We start from the raw sequence: 22,453 nt of genomic DNA, 5'->3' as shown, positions 1-22,453 counted from the left end.
ATTTTATTACTTCCGAGACCGGGAGGTGTAGTCACTTTTGCAAGTCTGCTGGGATATAGAACCGATGGTGGCGTCTGCTGGAATGTGTCATCTAGTTCTTTTTTTTATGGTGAATTTGTCTTTTTTCCTGGCTGGTAGCGAAGGTGTGGGAAATAACGTTCTCTCGGATGTGAGTGTGTGTTTGCAATGGGGTGTTGTAAAATTGGTATGAATAACGACTGACTCGTAGATCTTTATTTTGATAACTCTTTTCGCATTATGTTAGATGAATTTTCCAGGATATACGAAGTATATAAGACTTACGAAATCACAATGATTACTTTTCAAAGGGTTTCTAATTCCGTTTGACAATACATCATTTTTTCGATATAATCACTCATACATTGGCGTAGAATCAGCTAAGATTGTTTTTCTAGGGGATGCTAAAATACACAGTTGCTAAACCAGTCACTCCAACTGGTCATATTATTGAAGAAACACTCGAATATTTTTGTAATGTCAATTTTTAACTGATTTTAATTTCACTTCAGGTTTCTTGAACGATTTTACGAGTTTCGGAAATAGAACGTCAGAAGGAGGATTGCGACCAAGCTGCACTATCAGCCAAGTTCGAACTCCTTAGCTTGGTTGGCGATCATTGCTATCATACTGACTAGACTAGGCACGCGGTACGAACTTGTGGAGCTCAGAGCTCTGTTGGACGTTATTTTCAGGTATTTGACTCATCATTTTGAAATTCAGTTCTTCTGCAGAAATATGTAATGAAACTTCCGTTACAATATTTAGCATCATCTCCTTCAGAAAATAGGTTGGATAACATTCTTATCGGGGACTGCAAGTGATGAATCGACAACCTGGAAGGAGTGTTCAAAAAATGTCTGGTCGTCACAGGTTTCTGCCTCAGATGAAGCGATGGAACCTTGTATTCACGGTATTCTGGTATGTATATACGTACAAGGCCTCCCGCGGAATTCTTCCAGATAATTCTCCATGGGTTTCTCCTAGGATTTTTACCAGGCTTCATCTAGTAATTTCGTCAGAGAATCCTGTAAAAATTCGTCACGGGATTTCTCCTGGATTTCCTCTCGGTATTACATTTGGGATTCCCTTCAAGTATTCATCTAAGGATTCCTCCAAAAAATACTCACCGGATTTCTCACGGAGTTCCTTTTGGGATTTCTTTAAAGCTGTTTCTCGGGTTTCCATCAGGGATCCCTCGCGGGATTCCTTCAGAGATTCCACTGGAGATTTCTTCATCGATTTCTTCCGGGATTCTGAGATTTCCTGGGATTATTTTCCGACAATTCACCAGGAATTGATCTCTAGATGGCTTTATTTATTCCTCATGGAATTCCTTTAGGGATTTCTTACGGGATTTCTTCTGGGATTGTTCCATGGATTGTTCTCGAGACTATTCCTAGAGGATTTCCCCAGGTGTTCTCCCAAGATTCCTTTAGATATTTTTCCTCCCAAGTAACATTTTAAGTTTTGTTCGGCTCTATAAGAGATCTTCATTACCAATTTTATAAAACCTGCAATAAAACTGTTTTATGCATCAAAACTTCTTGATAACCTCTTCAAGAGCATCTTCCGGCTAAGTGGACCACTCTCGGAAAGGTTTTGCAAACCGTATTAGGAGTAGCAATAAAATTGTTTTAAAACCTAGTTTTCCATACTCGAAATTCGTCGTTGTTATTTTTTCAACAAAAACTATGACAGCTCAAGGTGCAGAGAAGCTTCTTCAATGCCATGTAAAATTCAGGAGGAGATATCATTCGCAAGTACAAAGCGATCATTTCTAAGTAATATTTAAGTAGTTATTGCGTTGCTAGGCTTATGTACATTCAATTCCACCGTGAATATTGGGGAAACATAAAACTTATGCGCTTCGAAAACAGTGAATATTGTCATCTTGAAATGAAATAAATAAATTTGTTTATATAAAACTATCTGGAATAACAAGAAAACTCAGCTGAGAGAGTTTGTTTATGTGAGCAGGTTATGGAAATGACGGCAAACTATCAATTAACTGCTAATTTGAGCAAAATTACCTATTTTCTATTCCCGTTATTTAATTCTTCAATAGGGCGACGACCAAATTAGACCAAGCCCACGCATGGGCTCCATCAAGCGTTTTAACGTTAAGTAGAGCCCCGAAGAAAGAAGCGAACCGCACCGGTCGCTGCTAAGTAGGGCTCGAAAGCGAAAAGTTTACGTATGGTTCGTAGCAGGGCTTAGAATATAGAGGCACGCAAAGTACGGTCTCTATCCGTAGGCTCGTGCGCTCTCTCGCGTTTAGCTCTCTGGGTAGCGTAAAGAGGAGACGAAAGAACATGAGTATGGATTTGTTGCCAGGTATATAGTTTCTGGAATGATTTTCTTGTTTTGTATAGGGAATCGCGCCACTTGGGCGGTGGCTTCTATATTCGTCTGTAGGTAGGAATTTATTTTAGTTTGCATCAAATATTTGAAATTTTCAACCAATCAATATCATAGATCGTTACACGAATAACACAACAAGTTGTGTGACATAGAATTGTGATAGAGTGACAATACAAACGCAGAAAAATAATAGGTTTAAATTGACAAGCTTTGCTTAAGTATGTTATGAATAAAGTTTTCGCTTCTTCGCCAATTTTAGGATCATGCATATCGAAAATGTATTGATTTTCTCTTAAAAATAGTTACGATTGCTCATAATTGCACCTTTAATTTTGATTCGGCCGATCGTTTCGAAACTAATATTTGAAGAAATGCATAGTGATTCAGTGAGTTTTGCTGTTTTAACACGTACATGTTTGAGCCGGGTTTTCTACGCAGCAAGCTTAGTTTCGCACATTTAGAAAACTGTCGAAATAAATAACTCGCGAAGTTCGTTCCGACAAGTTTCAAAATTATCGTCATCCGACGCAGATTCCGGTGAGAAGATGTGCGTATTTTCTAACCCGAAAAGAAACTATTTGACGTAATAAGTGACCACAAGGTTTTCTTTCTTCACTTTCCGGGCTGAGATCCTCCGCTTTGAAAGAGCTGTGCCTCGCGTTTCGTTTTGTAGTGTATATTTCAAAAAGGCAAAAGAGTTTTGGTTTGATTGCTGTTTTTGAAAATGGTGGTCGTCAGTGGGTGGTTTATTAAATATAAATTTAAAAATATAAATTAACTAAACGAGACATTAGGAAGAAAGTGTGCGAAATGGGTAACTTCACCGTCCACGCATCCTTCCTCCCCTGTAAATTCGAGAAGTACCTTGCCGAAATAAAATATTCTGTACTCCAAGTAGGGGAACTTACGTATTTTTGGCAGTTTTGTTTTCTTCGTCATGGGGGTTTTTTTGAAACCTGTTGACCTCAGACTTGGCCTCAAATCCTTCCCAACCAAGCTGAGTTATGTGCCCAAATTTCAGGCAATGCGGCCCACAAAAACCCCCCATGACGAAGAGAACAAACCTGCCGATAATACCCTTCGTCACCCTATTTCGAAGAATCATCTTTGCGCGTAAATACAACGCAGTAGACTAGGCCGCTTTGATGCATGTGTCATATCTCTGATATGCTGCAAGCATCAGTATTGACAAGAAAAGTAACACGATTGCTTTCCAGGGTGATTTCGTGTATGTATCAGATTAGATAAGAGTAGTTACGATTTTTCAAAGATGCATTGACTGTACCTAACTCAACTCAGATATAGAAACACTACAGTTATTTCTTTTTGTAAAAACTAAATCATACCGATAAAAATCTTAAAAAATATAGTCGACCTGCCAAGTTTCACCAATTAAAATAGGCGGTGTGCAGGACTGCCATATTGTAGGTTCCTCGTTATAGAAAAAGCAAGGCGTTGGATGTTAAAATACAACAATTGTTGTATGAAGTGCCAAAAAGGAGAGTGGGCTCATTATGTACTTTGACAAATACGCAGTCTACTTCAAGCGCATAGAATCTGCTTCCAACAAAATATTCATATACCAGCATCCAAAAGATCGCAATATATATTAAGATTTGCGAGTGATGCTTTGTAACTAAAAGGTTGTGACTGAGTATAGAATTAGCTGATGTTAAAATACACGTTAATGAAAAAAGGTTGCGCAAACTTATCGCAGACTGTTAGAAGACATCTTCTACTATGACCAGGATTCAAGAATCTTGACCTACGCGAAGTTGTAAAGGAGACAACTGCGCTATAAATGTGTTGGAAATGCAAGGGATGTAATTATTCAATAAACCTAATCATTAAAAAAAAATGCTCATAATCTCAAATTCAGATAAATTTCTTGCGAGAAAGGCAACGTGAATATTGAAGAGATGTATATTATTTTAGACGAAAATACAACCTACAAGTCATACAGTAAGCAACAATCATATAATTTAAAAAAAGATTGCTTGAATTCCGGGATTAAATACAATCATAAATTATTGAGAAAATGGTATCTTTCAACGCACCAAAACTGGTACAAATCTCCAAGGGAATTATTTATTTGAATTCAATTTTTACTAACAGTTTTCAGTCTTATCCAAAAACCCCATCTTTCATAATATGAGCACAAATTATTATACTGAATAAGATTTGCAATAACCCCATAGAAATACACAAAATATTGCGATGATTTACAGAAGTGCAAAAAAAACCGATGGTACGGAGAGAATAGAGACCACCGGTGCGCAAAGGCAACCGATCATTATTTTACTCACATGGAAACGAACGACCGGTGCGAAAATGGGTTGATAATGAAATTAAAAATTGTTAACGACGCGCTGTTGCGTGTGTAGTATTAAGCCCACGGGTGGGCTTGGTCTTAGCGAGAATAAAACGAAAGCAAGTTTATTTTTATGATGACCGCAATAAACCTAGCAGTGTCATTGTCATAGTTTCTGCTTTTCTACCAACATATGTTACTAATCGAACGGATCCCCATCTGTTTGAACAGTTTGAACAGTTTTATTGTGGTAATAATGAATGCTAGAAGGATTACATATCGGAGAGCTTTGTTTACTCTTAAAATCTGGCTTTATAGATATCTTGAAGTACACTATAAAACATTTAATCACTCTCTCTCTTCTTGACGTAACGTCCTCACTGGGACAAAGCCTGCTTCTCAGGAGTGTTCTATAAGCACTTCCACAGTTATTAACTGAGAGCTTCCTCTGCCAATGACCATTTTGCATGTGTATATCGTGTGGCAGGCACGAAGATACTCTATGCCCAAGGAAGTCAAGGGAATTTCCTTTACGAAAAGATCCTGGACCGACCGGGAATCGAACCCGTCACCCTCAGCATGGTCATGCTGAATACCCGTGCGTTTACCGCCTCGGCTATGGGGGCCCTAAAAAACATTTAATCAATGGTTTTCATAAAAGTAGTCATAAAACTGTGAGTTTTAATTATTGCTGTAAAAAAATCTTAATAAAAATGAAACAAAATCAATCAGCAATAGAATTATTACTTGGGTCTGCGCTTCCTTCAGAGATTTGGCATGGGATTCACCCAGGATTTCACCCAGGATTCTTTCCGGGTTCTTTCATATAGTATTCCCTAGATTTCGTCAGGGATACCGTCCTGGGTTTTCTTTCAAAATTTCTCCATTTGTTACCTCACAGAATTTCGTTGTTTATTTTTACCAGGTTTCTTATTATTCTTCGAGGATTCTTCCAGGAATTCCTTCATTGATTTCTCATATGATTCTTTGAGGATTTCTCTAGGGATTTGTTTAGAAATGTCTCCAGAGTTACATTCGAGGATTCCTCCAGGAGTTCCACCAGGGATTCCTCTCTGAATATCTTTGGAGGTTTTTTCAGGGATTTTTTTTTCGTAAACAATTCTCCCGAAATTGTTTTACGGATTTGTTTCGGCGTTCATTAATTTATCTTTCCCGGGTTATTCTTTAGGGACTTCTCCTCACAAGATTCAAGATTTTTTTTCAAGATTTTGCTTGGGATCTATTTTGGAATTCTTTCTGGTATTTCGTTGATAATTGCTTCCGAAATTCTTCCATTAATTCCTCGCGGGAGTCCTTCAGGATTTTTTTCCGAGGTTACCTCTGGGATATTTCCCAAAATTTCATCAGGGACCCCTTCTGGTATTTCTCTATGGATTCCTCCCAAAATTTCTTCAGGGATTTCTTCCGGAATCCCTTCCGAGATTCTTTTACGAATTATTCCCGAGGCGTTCTTTTGGTATTTCTTCAGGATTTCTCCCCGCGATTTCTTTAGAGATAACTCATGAGGTTCTTCCAGAGACTCCTTCTGGGATTCTTTCAGGGATTACTTCAAGATTTCTTCTGAAATTTTAATCGCCATTTGGCGGAAAGAGACATACATATTTAAGGAGACTCCGCACTTAGTCTTCATTTTTTTTTTAAATTTCTTTATATTTGTGAATTTTAACTTAATGCTAATTCTTCACAAAACTTAGTCTTCATGAGGGCGAAAACGTAAATAAAAGTACGCGATTGCATCGAACCCAGTAGATGTCTCCGGCGCACTATTTCTTCGAACTATTTTGAATAAGTGCTCTGAAGACACCGAGTTGATTTGATGCAATTCCGCACTTTTATTTGCGTTTTCGCACTCGTAAAAACTACTGCGATAGTCCAGTGCGGTATATAATTTACTCTATAAGTTAAAAGAATAACATGTATGAAACATTAGTATAGGACAAACATCAAATTCTCGCTCCAGTTGACTTTCTTGTTTCGTTAGAAATTCCTCCAGGGATTGCTTCGAAATGTTTTGAAAGAATTCCTCCAGGAATTCCTTCACATGTATTTTTCCGATAAAATGTAGCTAGGAACCATTTGGAAATTTTCTTCTGGAATTTCATTGGATATTCCTGCAAAATTTCTTAAAGGTTTATTTTTGAAAATACTTATTGCATGATTGCTTTAGGAATTCCTCCATTAATTTCATCAGAAAACCTTTAGGAATTTCTTGAGAATTTTTTCTAGTGAATCCTCCAGAAATTTCACGAAGGATTCATTCAGAAAACCATTCACAGATTTTTTCGATAATTCCTCCATTGATTTCTTCAGAAAATGCACCTGTGATTCTTTTAGAAAGCCTTCCATGACATCTTTTTAAATACTGTCAGGGATTCTTTTTCAAGAACCTGTGAGAATTCCTTCAAGAACTCTTCCAGGGATTTCCTCAGAAAAAAAACCATAGATCCATTCTTGAATTCCTTTGAAATTCGCTTAAGTTCATCCAGATGCTAACTGTAATGAATCTTTCCATGAATTCCTTCTGAAATTGTTCCATGGTTTCTTTTGGAAAATATTCCAGGGATTTCCTTCAAAAAGTCTTGCACGGATTCCTTCAGAAAGCTCTTCAAGGATTAATTGATAAAATCATCCATGGATTGCTACTAAAATTCCTCTAGAGTCCCTCAGTAAATGCTCCATAGATTCTTTCAGAAAACTATCCTGAGATTGTTTCAATAATTCATCTACGGATTCTTAAAAAAAGCTCCAGCATTGTTTTTAAATCAAACATTCTAATTTTTTTCCAAAATTTCTCAAAGGATTTCTTTAGCACATCTTTTTAAGTTCTTTCAAGAATAATTCTTTAAAGGTGATTCCTTAGGATAATCTTCCATGAATTCATGGAAAAGTCTACATATTTTTTTCTCCAGGGATTTTTCCCATAATTTTTCCTTTAGAAAATCTTATATAGCTTTCTTCCGAAATAACACTATGGATATCTTCATAAATAACTCCAGGAATTCATTCATAAAATCTTCCAAGGATTCAAGAACTATTCTTTAATACATTTATCTCTGAAAATTCCTCAAGAAATTTCTTTAGGGATTCCAGCAAAAAATCCTACATAGGTTCTTTTTAAAGATGTTACTGCGATTCCGTCAAAAATATTTCATGAAAATCCTGAAAGATTTCTCCAAAAAATTATCAGCATATCTTCCTGAAATTGGGCAAAATATTATCGGAGGACCTTGTAATTCCGCCCTCTTTTGCTTGATGGACTGACACTGAGGAAAATTACAAGTGGTAGTCGAAATATTTGTATCTTTTAAAAGATAAGCAAAAGACAAAACTAATTACACTCATTCGAAGAGGGTATTCTGCTCAGATGGTTCGAAAAGTCGATACAAGATTATTGGAGGAATTCTTAAGGATTTTCTGAATCTCTGGACTAAATCCCTAAACAGAAGATACCACAGGTTTCTTAGAAAAAAAAAAAAACAAATTAATCCACCTAGTGGTGCCTTTCTCGTCGAATATGCTCTCATGATCTTTCCATCGACGCACATTGGAGTAAATCGTATCAAAACCTGATCATAAGTGGAAAAACTCAAAATGAAGTAATTGGGTTTTCCGTTGTGTTTTTGCCAAATGTAGTTATTGTGTAATCGTTTGACAGCTAAGCAGTGTCCAAATGTTTTGTTTACGCTTATCAGAAGAGGTTTAGAAAAGCTGAATTTTAGCCGTTTTCTTTGATATAACACACAGCGCTTGCTAGTTATGACCGTACAAAGTGAATAAAATTGATAGTCAATCAATTCAACGATGCAGTTGGTTAAAGAAGGTTAATGTTGTTATTCTGTTAATTTGAAACCCAAACAAATTGACGTTAAGTTTACATACAATAGATGAAAATATTGTAAAAAAAAGTATTTGATGGAATCCTTTACCGCACATTCAAAATGAAATAAGTTGAATTTCCGGCTGTTTCCGGGAAATCTGCTTTTAGTGTATGATAAAACTACTGTTCCTCTTTCAAATGCAGAAAGAAAACCTTCCGGATGTTTCCGATTTCAAAAATTGCAACACTTTGAAAAAATCTCGATAATTATATTATTATATGATATTATTTGCCTAAAAACATGATTTGGCCCTCTGAACGTGTTTTTGTTGTAAACTAGAATTCAACAGCTTTCAAGCAAAAAAGAAGAAGTTTGAAATCGGTCAACTGGTTCAAAAGCTGATTTCTTGAAAAAAAAAATTGGTTTCGAAAAATCTTGATTTTTACAATCATCAAATTGGTCACCCTAATGACGAAATAAAAAAATACGGATCGAATTATTTTCGAGAACTAAAAAAAACACCAGTTATCACGATGTTCGCAGACACACTATGTATATCGATTTTCTATGGAATGGTTGTATTATTTAAAAAAAATCTTGTTGAAGTCGGTTAGAATGGTTGTTTCTCACTGCTAGGTGAATTTATTTTTATAAAATTCATTGAAAACTATGAAATACGTTTCATTACTAATTTGGGTTGCGAAAACACGTTAAAATAATTTTGATCAGTTTTGATGTACTAGGTGCTCCACTGTGCGACGTAAGCCAAAGTGTTCTGAATCCTGATATTTTATAAGAAAAGCAAGCCTTTTTTCAAAGCCATCATTGAATTGACTAAAACTTATTGATGGCTCATAGTCATAGTCCAACGTTATGTTCAACGTATAAGCAGAGCTGAAAAATATCAGACTTCTCAGTTGACTGCTTGAGCATCTTCACTAACACTTGAGGTCAATTAATATCAAGACGATACTTACATGCTATGATATAACTTTTTACACAAGCACAGATCACTTTGCGATCATTGACAATGTTTTTTTCTGCACACTTTAGGCTATATTCTATTATTATATCATAGGTTACAAAATTCATGTAAAATTTGACAAAAAATGCAAGCATGTGAAATTTTTCATACAAACTTCAACCACATTGCGCGAGAGTGCAATCAGCCGCATCAAAATTTTACCCAAAAGGGGATTAAAAACAGTTGTTTAGGGTTGATGCGATTAAATTTAAATTTTCCCATACAACGTTGACTCATCCTACTGTATATTATCGTCGCAGCACCAAATCGAAGTCACGACTCGCGCGACACGCGAAGTTGCAGATGCGAAATGAATTTGAACCATTGTCATTGCGCATCATTCAGCTAAGAGCTACAATATGCACTCATCCGAATCGAATTGCGACACATATAAGTGGGTAAAAACTTAATTTTCGCTTCCCGAGTCACTTCGACTCTTAACCAAAAGCTTAATATGTACACCTCAGAAATCTGAAATTGTGTAATTTGATGAGATCGCTTCAGCATAGATAAACAGACATATCACTTGAAACACTTGTGGACTGATGAATATTTGAATCAACCATTGAAAACAAGAACGATAGAGAGTGAGTATAGTCTGTTTGTATGTGGCTTTAATTTGTCAAGATTTTGTTCTCTTACACATATTTATCATTTGCATTGATCACTTTGGTAGTTCCAGCGAAGCATCAAACACTGGTTCTACAACCCTACCGGTAGTCTCTAACGTGGTATCCCGAGCAGAGGAGAATAGCAAGTGAATAACTACGAAATCACATAACCTGTTTTTATATCTTGTTTTGTTATTATTAAATTATCAAGGCATAGCTTTTCCATAACAAATTTTGTTGGACAATCTCATTTGTTATAATCAAGCTCTTGATATACATTAACTTAATTACATTTAAATAACATGTTTTGTTGAAGTACAAGTTTAGTTATTGTTGTACCGTTGATCAGCTTATCAGCAATGTATTCATGTATTGTATTCAGTTAAGAAGGAAATTTCTGAACGACTCCTTTTAAGTATTCCTATTCAAGTATTTAAGTATCACATGCATAGGTATGGATCACTTTTACATTTGACCACTTCCAGTGGGACACCCAGAACCGGTTTTGGGACTACCGGTTGTCTAAAATATGAACTGAGCCTATGTTCTTACAAATCGATAATCGTGTTATCGAAAAAGCTGCTGTCAAACCATCAAACCCACGTATTAATCACTCTTTTCAATTCGTACCCCACTCGTTCGACATTTGTCGAATTAAAAAATGATCAAATGTCACAGTAAATACAGCGGTCTTCAAAGGAATGGTTCACAAATGATGTGTCTACAAGAAGCGTTGATCGATTTGAATTAAAGAGACAAAGAGGCGTGCTCTGGGATTTTTTGCCTGAAAGTGTAGCTTTTCCCAAGGTAAATCCTATGCAAACTTAGAATCGCTTGCGCTAAATTATATTTTCATCGATTGCGCCGAAATTTTGCACAGTTCATATGGGACCTAAATGGAATCCAAAAAGTGGACTGGAGCAAGGATTTATTTTTCTATACAAGCGCGTCTCCGCTAATATACACTGTAAACACGAATGATCCGATATTGTGCTGTTACTTCCACTCGCAGTAGCTCCTCGTGCAGCTGTTACTTCCAAAAGTTCAAATTTGGTGCATCCGACACCTGATCCGTTTGGTGATCAACCGCAGTTAACTTCGGAAGCCAACAAACGAAGACACATTCTACCGTGACGTTACCACGCTTTGATACCTACTTTGTCAGATTTTCCACTGTAACTCACGGTCACGGTAGAATATGTCACCAGCTTTCAATTCGTACTACCACAATATCTGTAGGACTTGGGTACAAAAATGAATCCGAAAATCAAAATAAAAACTAAAATAGAGTTAGTTTGTCGAATTAAATGTTTACCCCGGTAATTTGACAGCCATCATTGTCGAATTAGCGTGGTTTTATGGTACCACACGCATGGTTTTGGTTGAATTTCACATTTTACCACTTCCGGCGGGACACCCAGAACCAGTTCCGGGATTGTACCGATGGACCCTGATGTGGTCTTAGACTAGTTCCATATGCAAATTGTTAATCAGTTTTCCTAAAAAGTCGCAAATTGATGTACCGCATGCATGGGTGTGGTTAATTTATGCATTTCACCAATTCTGGCGAGACACTCAAAACTAATTCCGGAACACTACCAGTAGTCTTAAATGTGTCCTATTTTTTGCTGACCGTTCTTCGCGTTATCGAAGAACCTGGAATCGATTCCGGAATAGTAACGGTGGTTTCTGATGATGTCTAAACCAATTTTCTTGTTAACCGTTCATCAGGTTATCGAAAAATCCGTGATTTGATGTGTTGCATGCACGGGTTTGGTTCACTTTTATATTTGACCGTTTCCGGCGGGACACCTGGAACTGCTTCGGGATCACTATCGGTTCAGGTATGTTCTGAAAATATTTTCCTGCTTACTGTTCATAAGATTATCAAAAAAGACGCAGTTTGATACACTCCCGTTCAAAAGTTTGGGGTCACCCCCTCAAAAACATGTCATTTTTTTAGGCCCATATCTCCGCCAATTTGCGTCCGATTTCAAAACCCTAGGTTTCATTCAAAAGATAAAAAATCAAAGAAACTTTGAACATGATTTAAAAGAAACTTTTTCATAAAATTGTGTATGTAAACTTAACCCAAAGTTGCCAAATTTTCTAAAAAATGAATATAAACTTACGGCAGTGTCGCTGGAAGTTGGGTCGACCAAATTTTAAGATGAGAGCGGTAATATGACCCAATTTCTATTAGCTTTCAACTGCTTTTTACAGAACTTAGCTAAAAAATCTAGAAAAAAAGTTATTAAGTAAATTAATTCTTGATGTCATCGACCAAAAGTTTGGGGTCACCCCTCAAAATGATGTATCGGCCAAAAGTTTGGGGTCACTATCGTAAAACATGGAAAAGTGATTTGTTGATATCTTTGTCATCTTTCATTCAATTTTAATTCTTCTTGGCTTATTTGAAACAAAATGAATGATACTTACTGCATAGACATTGAACCACACATATTTGTTGAAATTTACATACTAAAACTTAACGTAAAGTTGCCTCATTTTTTGAAGCGTGGTGAAATGTGTTAACTTTACATAACATTTTTATATACAAAAATCGTTAAATACGATAAGTTAAAGACATCAAACGTAAATTTAGTTAATTATCTTTGAAATGAGCCAAAAATAATTAAAATTGAACTATAGATGACGAAGATATCACCAAATCACTTTTCCATGTTTTACGAAAGTGACCCCAAACTTTTGGCCGATACATCATATTGAGGGGTGACCCCAAACTTTTGGTCGATGACATCATGGATAAATTTACTTAATAACTTTTTTTCTAGATGTTTTAGCTAAGTTCTGTAAAAAGCAGTTGAAAGCTAACAGAAAATGGGTCAGATTACCGCTCTCATCTTAAAATTTGGTCGACCCAACTTCCAGCGACACTGCCGTAAGTTTATATTCATTTTTTAGAAAATTTGGCAACTTTGGGTTAAGTTTACATACAAAATTTTTTGAAAAAGTTTCTTTTTAATCATGTTCAAAGTCTCTTTGACTTGTTATCTTTTGAATGAAATCTAGGGTTTTGAAATCGGACGCAAATTGGCGGAGATATGGGCCTAAAAAAATGACATGTTTTTGAGGGGGTGACCCCAAACTTTTGAACGGGAGTGTATGTCGCATGCACGGGTTTAGTTCACTTTTATAGTTCGTCGCTAGGTTGGCCGCTTCCGGCGGAACATCTGGAACCGGTTCCGATAAATTCTAAGAATATTCTGCTTACTGTATATCAGGATATCAAAAAAGCCACTATTTGCCACTATATGTCGCATGCATGGGTTTAGTTCACTTTTATGTTTGGCCACTTCCGGCGGGACACTGGAACCGGTTCCGGAACACAACCGGTTCAGATATGGTCTGAAACCATTTTCCTGCTTATCATTTATCAAGCTATCGAAAATGCCGTAGTTTGATGTGTCGCATAGATGGCTTTGGAGCGTTTTTATATCTGGCCCCTTCCTGGGGTACCGGTCCAGAACACCTAAATGGCAATAACTCCGGAACGGCTGGTCCGATCCGAACCATTTTCAATAGGAAACAATGGGACCAGATTACGCGTCAAATTAACCGTCGGTCAATAAAATCAGTTGATGTTTACTGCCAAAAATCTAAAGCAATCCCTGAAAGAACTCCTGGAGATTCTTCAAGAGAAATTCGAACAATTTCTGTACAATTTCTCAAAATGTAAATGAAAAGCTTGTTGAAATTTTTGAAAACTATGGTTTTGGAGGAATGAATCATAGGAAATCCAAAGGAAAATATTTCATTTTATATAATCTCTTAAGTCTGAAGAAGTCCTAGGGAAAACTGAAGAACCCTCTGCAGGTATTCCTAGTTACATTTTTTGATAAATTCCTGAAAAAGTTTGAACGGATTCCTGAAAACAAAAAAAAAACTGAAGGCATCAATAGAGAAATTCTTGCAAGAGTCTCTGAAAGAATTTGCACAGAAATCTCTAGAGGAATTTCTAATAGAATTTCTAGATGTAATCCTGCAAGAAATTTTGAAGGAATGTTTAACGAACTTGCTGTTTAGAGAAGTCTTTAACAGTGCAACGAGTCATGTATAACAATTGGATAAATGTGCGACCAAACTTTATTTAGTCACCCACGACTTTACGGTCATCGAGGAAGGGAATAATTATTAGTTTGACGTGCGTTTATAATTTCAGCTCGAGTTGATAAACCATATTTTAGCGCTCGCGGAATAATTGAACCCCAAAAAATGAATGCGAATGTGATCAGTTGGAAAACAAGAAGTTTGCATCATGGGCGAGAATATTGCACGGTGGAGGGCGAATGAGGCACGTTATAGAATGGCGCGGAACAGGCAGAACTCAGTCTTTCGGAGAAAGAAGTGCCAGCAGGAAGAATGTGATCGCGACGGAAGAGTTGTACCGCTCGCGTAGAGGCTCTGTGCCTTAAGCAGACATGTGCCTAGACAATCACGGGAATCTTATCACGAGCGAGCTTGAGGTGATCGAGAGGTGGTGGCAGCATTACGATGAGCACCTCAACAGCGACGCTGAAAGCATCGAAGGTGGCGTGGTAACAGATCTAGGAATATGTGCGCAGGACGGAAGACTTTCGGCCCCTAACCTCCAAGAGATTGAGGAGGAGGTTGGCTGGTTGAAAACAACAAAGCACTACAATGGGTCATTACCAGGAGGAGGAAATATTACCGATAGAATGGATGGAAAGTATTTACAAAAAGAGCTACAAGTTGGATTACGGGAACCATCACGCGATCACATTACTGAGCGTTGCCTACAAGATACTCTCTCAAATTTTATACCGTCATCTATCACCGATTGCAAGAGAGATTGTGGGACAATATAAGGCTAGATGCATGAGTGAACGCGCTACAATCAGATGTTCGCCATCCGCCAGGTGTTGCAGAAATGCCGCGAATACAACGTACCCACACATCACTTGTTCATCGATTACAAATCGGCGGCGTATGATACAATTGATCGAGACCAGCTTTAGCAGATTATGCACGGTTACGGATTCACGGATTAACTTATTAAAAAAAAGACACGGACACGTTCAATGCTTCCAGTGAGCTTTTTCGCTTATTCGATAGATCAAGGCTACGATGGACCGAGTTATGTGCGTAAGGTAAAAAAAAGTAATGTTGAAAATTTTACTAGAAACAAACTGTTTGTATTTAGACCTTAAAGCTTTCGATCTTCAATTTTAAACTTGAATTATGGTGTGTTTTTGTGGATGCCTCTAGAAGAATTCTATGAGTGCCTAGTATACCTGAGCCATGCAAAAAAAAAAGAAACATCGGTTTCTATTTAACCAGTCCGTTTTGCAGTAGATTATTTGACTGACGACGGTCTACCCAGTGCCGCCAACTGTGCATACTAGCCGCTATTTATCCCTGTCACACGGTTGTTCCAATGTTCTACCTGCCACAACACCGCATCCTTGTTTCAAATTCTGCGACAGAACACTGACTGGCGACATCGGCAGGAACCTACTGCAGCATCCCCTCTTGAAGCGCGACATCAGCCAGCATAGTGGGCAGGGATGCCAGGTGAAATTTTCAAATATCTTCACAAGGCACGTTAAAATCTGTTAAAATGTCTTCACATGTCTTCACACCCCATATTGTGGCTTTAGAATAAAATACTGTTAGAAGTTAAAATTTATGCCATGTTCTCACTTAGGTTTATATGAAGTAATAAACCGTGAGGTCATCCAGCAATAATGCATGCTTCTCTCCAGAATTTCCATGGCAATTTTAATAAGGATTTCCCGAAAATTCCACAACAAGTTCCTCGGATTTATTTTCACGAGTTCCACAAAAAAAATCCAGGATTTTCTCTAGGAATTCCTTCGGAAATTTTCCCAGGAAGTCCTCACGAATACCTTCAGAAGATCCCTGGGAATTCATCGTGGAGTTTCTCGGGAATTCCCCCAGATCATCCTCGGAAATCCTCCCTAGTGGTCCTCGAGAATTCTCCCAGGAGTTCCTCGTGAATTCCTGCAGAAGATCCTCAGCAAATCCTCATGCTTGTCCTCATGCAGATCCTCGGCAGTTCCTCCAAAAGATCATCAAAAATTGTACAAGAAATTCATCGAAACATCCTCTAAAAGTTCCACCGGAATTCTTTCATAAGTTTCCCGAGAATTCCTTCAGGAGATGAGTTTCCCGAGAATTCTCCCAGGAATCCTTCTACAAGTTCCTCCAGGAGTTCCTCGGAAAATTCTACAGGAGTTCCTCGGCAATTCCTCCAGGACTTCCTCGGTAATTCCTTCAGGAGTTCTTCGGGAATTTCTCAAGGAGCTCTTAGGAAATTCTTCCACGAGATCTTCGGGAACTTCTCTACGAATTCATCGGGGATTCCTCTAGAAGCTATTAGGAATTCCATCAGGAGATCCTCGGGAACTCCTTCAGATCATCCTCAAAAAAATCCTTCAGGAGTTTCTCGAGAATTTATCCAGGAGATCCTAGGAGATCCTTCAGGAAGTGCTCAGCAGTTATTACAGAAGTTCCTTGGTAATTTTTGACGGAGTTCGTCGGGATTTTTCCGGAAGTTTATCGGGAATTCCTTGACAATTCTTCCAGGAGTTCCTCGGAAATTTCTACAGGAGTTTCTCGGGAATTCCTCTAGGACTTCATCGGGAATTCCTCTAGGAGGTCGAATCGAATCAAAATTGAATCGAATCAAGAATTCTTCCAGGAGTTTCGAGAATTCCTGCAGGAGAACCTCAGGAGTTCCTCCAGGAGATTCTCGTAAATTCCTCCAGGAGTTGCTCGGGAATTACTCCAGGAGTTCCTCGGAAATTCCTCCCGGAGCTCCTCGGTTATTCTTCCAGGAGTTCCACGAGAATTCCTCCAGGAGATCCTCGAAAACTCCTTCAGACGATCATCGAAAAATCCTCTAGCAGTTTCTCGGAAATTCCCAAAGGAGATCCATAAAGGAAATCGACGAAATTTTCTCCAAAAAATCCTCAACAATTCCTCCAGGAGTACCTTTAGAATTCATCCAAGGATCCACAGGAATTCCTTCAAGAGATCCCCCGTAATTTCTACAGGAAATCCTCGGTAAATTCCTTCCAGGAGTTCTTCGATAATTCTTGCAGGAGTTCCTCGGGAATTTCTCCAGAAGTTCATCGATAATACCTTCAGGAATTCCTCAGAAAAGTTTCTCGGAAAAACCTCCAGGAGTTCCTTGGGAATTCCTCGGGAATATTCTGAGGAGTTCATGTTTCTCGGGAATCCCTTCGTTATTCGAGGTTCTTTTCCGACAGTTCCTCGAGATTTACTCTTGGTCCCTAGAAAACCTACTCCAGGAGTTTCCTGGGAAATTCCGACGATTTCCTGGAGGTATTCATAGGTATATCCAGATGAACTTCTGGAAGAATTCCCGAGACAATGCTAGAGGGATTCTCAATGAACTTCTGGAGGAAATTCCCGAAAAAAATCGACAAAATCCTGGAGCAATTTCCGAAACTCCTAGAGGTATTATCCTAGAGGCATACCCGAGAATCTATTGAAGAATTCCCGAGCAACTGAAGGAGAAATTCCCAAGCAACTCTGGAAGAATTCCTGAGTAACTCCTAGATAAATCCCCAAAAAAACTCCTGGAAAAAAATCAACGAACTCCAGGAGGAATGCCTGAGGAACTCCAAGAAGAATTCGTCTTTCCAAGAAACTTTCTAGCAATTCCTATGGGAGTTCTAGAGGATCTCATAGAGGAATTCTAAAGGAATTCCTGAGAAACTCCCGAAAAAGTTGTTGGCAAACTCCTGGAAAGAATCCCGAGGAATTCATGTAGAACTTCCCGAGGAACTACTGGAAAATTTTTCGAGGAACTCTTGAAAAATTTCTCAATAAACACCTATAAGAATTTTCGAGGAACTTATGAAGTAATTTTTGAGGAACTCCTGGAGAAATTTCCTTGGAACTCCGTAGGAATTCCCGAGGAACTCCCGGAAAAATTCCCTTGGAACTCCAGAATGAATTCCCGAGAAACTCCTGGTGGAATTCCTGAGAAACATCTAGGAGAATTTGCGAGGAGCTCTTGGAGGATTGGAACCCTTAAAGGAATTCCCGTGGAAATGCAGAGGAATTCCCAAGGAGCTCCAGAAGAATTCCCAAGGAACTCATTGAAGAAATTCTCGAGGAATTCTTGAAGGTATTCTCTAGGAACTTTTGGAGGAATGTACGAAGAACTCCTGGAAGAATTTCCGAGGAACTCCTAAAATAATTCTCGAGGAACACCTAAAGGAATTCTCGAGAAACTTCGGAAGGAATTCCCGAGAAACTCCCGGAGAAATTCCCTTGGAACTCCAGGATGAATTCCCGATGAAGTCCTGAAGGAATTTCCGAGAAAGGATTTCTCGAGGAACTCATGGAAGAATTCCCGAGGAACTACTGAAAAAAAAAATATTCGGCAAACTCCTGGAGGAATTCCCATGGAACTGAAAGAATTCCTGAGGTACTCCAGGTGGAATATCCGAGGAGCACCTAGAAGAATTCCTGAGAAACTTTTGAAGGTATTTCTGATAAAATCCTGAAGAAATTTTCATGGAACTTCTAGAGAGATTCGCGAGGGACTACTGGAGAAATCTTAAAAGGCTTGGACAAATCATCGGACAAGTCTGCGGAAAGTTCTGGATGAAGCTCTGTTTAAAATTCAAACGAAGTTCTGGGGAGAATTTCCGAAAAAAAACCTTGGTAATATTCTAGAAGCAACCTCTGTTTTTGGAGATTTTTGAAAAATTAGAACACTCAGTTGAATTTCCAGAGGAATTGTACATTGTACATTGTTGATGAAAATTTTATTTTCTATAAACAATTGCTGATAAGAAATTAATCAATAGTTCAGCATGCTTCCTAAAATTTCCATGAAATGGTGGTCATCTAATTTGATTTGTGTTTTAACTAAAAACTGCTTCAAAATTTCCGCCAATATGAAGACCGAAAAATTATAAATTTGTAAGTTTAAAGTTTTAAAAGTTTAAAATTTCATCTACAAAAATTGAAACGCATTTCTTCTGAAATTGTTCCAAGATTTGAAATATTGGTTTAGAATAACAACATAAATAAATATTATTTTTCAGCTTTCAAAAGACTTCAAAAGTCTTCACAAAATTTAAAATGTCTTCTATATGTCTTCACAAAAATAAATGTCTTCACAGAACTTCAAATGTCTTCAATTTGAAGACATGTCTTCACATCTGGCATCCCTGAGTGGGAGGGTGAAACACGAAACGATCATGTTCATTGTACCCTTATGCTAATGGGTGAAAGTCATGGACGACGCACTAAGGGGCGTTTGGCCAATTTAGCTGGCCATAAGTCATTTTTCAAAGTCGCTCGTATTATAAAAATGTGCACTGAATATGATACGTGGATAGTTGTGGAATAATGCCCTAAACTCGAATTTCCATCAAACAATCCTTTGCAAAGTCTGCTTTAGGTCAAAGCTAGGGTTAAGGAATTTCGCAATTTTCTGCTACAGTTTGTCTCTGGTCGTCTGTATGTGTTTTCAGTTTTTTAACCGCAAAGTCAGTTCCAATAGACAAAACATACCACAAATGTTGCATCGAGGCGATAAAACAATTCATGTTTGCAAAATTTGTTTAGTTTCATACTTTGAGGTTCCCTCAGGTAAACACAAACAAAGAAACATCTGTAGTTTTTGATTGCTGGCGATTGCTGGGTTGAGACTGCATATAACACAAGCTTCTACATACCTTTCGAGCTTAATAGAAAATCCAGCTGCGTAAAAGTGCGTACTTTTGAGTAATCAACGTTGTTCCGAATGAAAGCTAATGAAGAAATTGCAATTTCAGGGTCATTGCATACTTTAAGGCGTATTACAGTCTTTTGGGATAGCCGTCTGATTTTTTAAATTTAGTCCTATTTTATCAAAAACCATTTTGTTAAGCGTTTCAGTGCTATATTTTGCTTCTATTTTGTTTGATTCGCCAGAAATAGATGTCAAATAATTGAAAAATGTTTAAAATGTGATTGTAGAACAGGTTGAAACTGTTAAAAAAGAAAACACATATACGAATTCAATTTTTGACTTCAAAAGTCTAATTTAACTTCTTTTCCATAACAATAATTTTGAGAGATGGAGCTCTTTACTTATAGCTTTTGATCCGCGTATACATTTTGCTGAACTGATCGATGAAATCATAGTTATTACCTAAAGTATGCAATGCCTCTCTGGTTATCAAATTAATCGTAATATAAGGTGACATTGATCATACCTATCAACTTTTACCAACGGTGATTGCATACAAGTGAAAGTTACACGTTTCATATTAGTAAAACAAGTACTGGTTCACTCAGTACATATTGAACTAACGCAAAAATCTATCAATACATTTTAATATTTTCAAATAAGAAATGTCTTTAATAAACAATGTTCGTTTCTGTAAAAAATACCCTGACAAGTGAAATGCAACGTCGGTAAATTCGAATTTGTTGTCGAAATTCTTACATGTAATGTACTTTTGGAGTTATTTGATAAATACATTTCTCTAAACCGTGATTTACGCCTAAAGGTAGGCAATTTCATAAGAAAGAGAAAGACTTCCTGTAAAATATCGATTATTTTATTGAAAAGAGCATTTGTAATGGTGTAAATCATGCAAATTGCATTCAATTGTCGTTTATGTAGTGTTTCAATGCTAATTGCGAATTAAATATGTGAAAATCCCTTGAAAATAATATTGGCCAGCTAGATTGGCCAAACGCCCCTTAGTGCGACGTCAGCCAGCTTCGTGGTTTCTGCTCTGCCGTTGCGGAAGAAACTATAGTATACATACAGGTCGGTCCGGCCCTCCGCACTCCATGCTGTGATGGGCTGCGTCATGTGAATTTAAAATATGTTTTATCGCCCACCGTGACTTGACTGTTGATTTCGTGAACCTTGTGTTGGCCTTTGGTGGTTTGTGCGGTGTTGGAAACTACGGCGATACTGTAGGTGAGACTGTGTTGCCGTGTTGTGGGACGGAGGAGCGGTGGCGTGACTCACAGTGAGCCATGTTAGTTTAAAATTCATACTGATGAAAGTTTACGGCAGTTTTCAAGAGAAATTTCTAGATGATACATTTTTGTTGTTCTGCGCTAGTCAAATCACTTGTTTAGCAATAAAAATTCCATGGTTTTCACGAATGAAAAATTCTAGCTCATTATGAAACACTATTGCTCGTTTTGGATACCATGCTAAATAAACCATCAATTTTGGCACAGTTAACTGTCTTGGCTATTTGGCACTGCATTTCAAGGAATTACCAAGGTTCTCGGTGATTTTACGATATTAAATATAAGTAAAAAGAAAATCGCGTTAAGTACTGTTCCTTTGAATTCCACTATGAATTTGCATCCTTTGACAGATACGTATTTCGATCTCAACTGTAAGGTCGTCTTCAGTGGCTTGTACTTGACTCGACTTCGACTCGAGTCGAGTCAAGTACAAGACACTGAAGACGACCTTACAGTTGAGGTCGAAATACGTATCTGTCAAAGGATGCAAATTCATAGTGGAATTCAAAGGAACAGTACTTAACGCGATTTTCTTTTTACTTACAGATATTCCCCTAACAAACCCCGGTTAATCATCATCAATATTAAACATGTTTTAATCCAAATTTAAACATTGATGAGGTATCTTCAATCTTTGTTTTGGGGAAGCACACAACAGGTGCCAAAGTCTTGATACGTCGGCATTCAGGAATAAAACCTATTTCCACTGCCACTATACGGAAGCTAATCGCTCAACACCTTCAATTGAACACTCTAACCTGCAAGCATGTTCCCTTCCCCCGAGCCATCAAAAACAATTGCGGGAAATCACCTGCAAACCAACACCTGAATTAACTGCAAATAGGCTCTTTTTTAAATGGCTAGGAAAACACACGTTTGCTTTCAGTGTTGAAATTGGAAATTGAATTTAAATAAATCGTAAATCCACAAACGGGGCGGCTCGTTCGACTGGATCTGAACGGCCTATGATGGCCTGTGTGATACACTACTGACTGCAGGGAAGGCAGGTCCTGCTAGCTGCCACCAAGAGTATGGGACCCGCTGGCTGGCTCGTTCGAACCAAGCTTGTTTCTGGCTCTCTCACGTACTGCATCGTGTGTGTTAGGTACCGTGCAACGGAGAGGCATTGATAGTCAAGTCTACTTGCTATTCGTCGGCCTGCCATTTTCTATGTAGTTTAAGTGCGACTCGGGAGACCGTGGAAGTAATGGAATCCCCCTTGCTCGATTCCGAACACATCCTTTCCTTAATGTTG

General features: G+C 37.9%; 1 protein-coding gene across 1 annotated transcript in view; it reads right to left on the bottom strand.

Moving 5' to 3' along the window:
• The window catches only part of LOC115264937 (lachesin-like), a 378,560-nt gene that overhangs the window by 105,682 nt on the left and 250,425 nt on the right, over positions 1–22,453 (bottom strand). The window lies entirely within an intron of this gene.

This window comes from Aedes albopictus, chromosome 2 (genome assembly GCF_035046485.1).
Source record: "Aedes albopictus strain Foshan chromosome 2, AalbF5, whole genome shotgun sequence".
Taxonomy (NCBI): Eukaryota; Metazoa; Arthropoda; class Insecta; order Diptera; family Culicidae; genus Aedes; species Aedes albopictus.
This window is presented reverse-complemented; position numbering and strand designations above follow the sequence as displayed.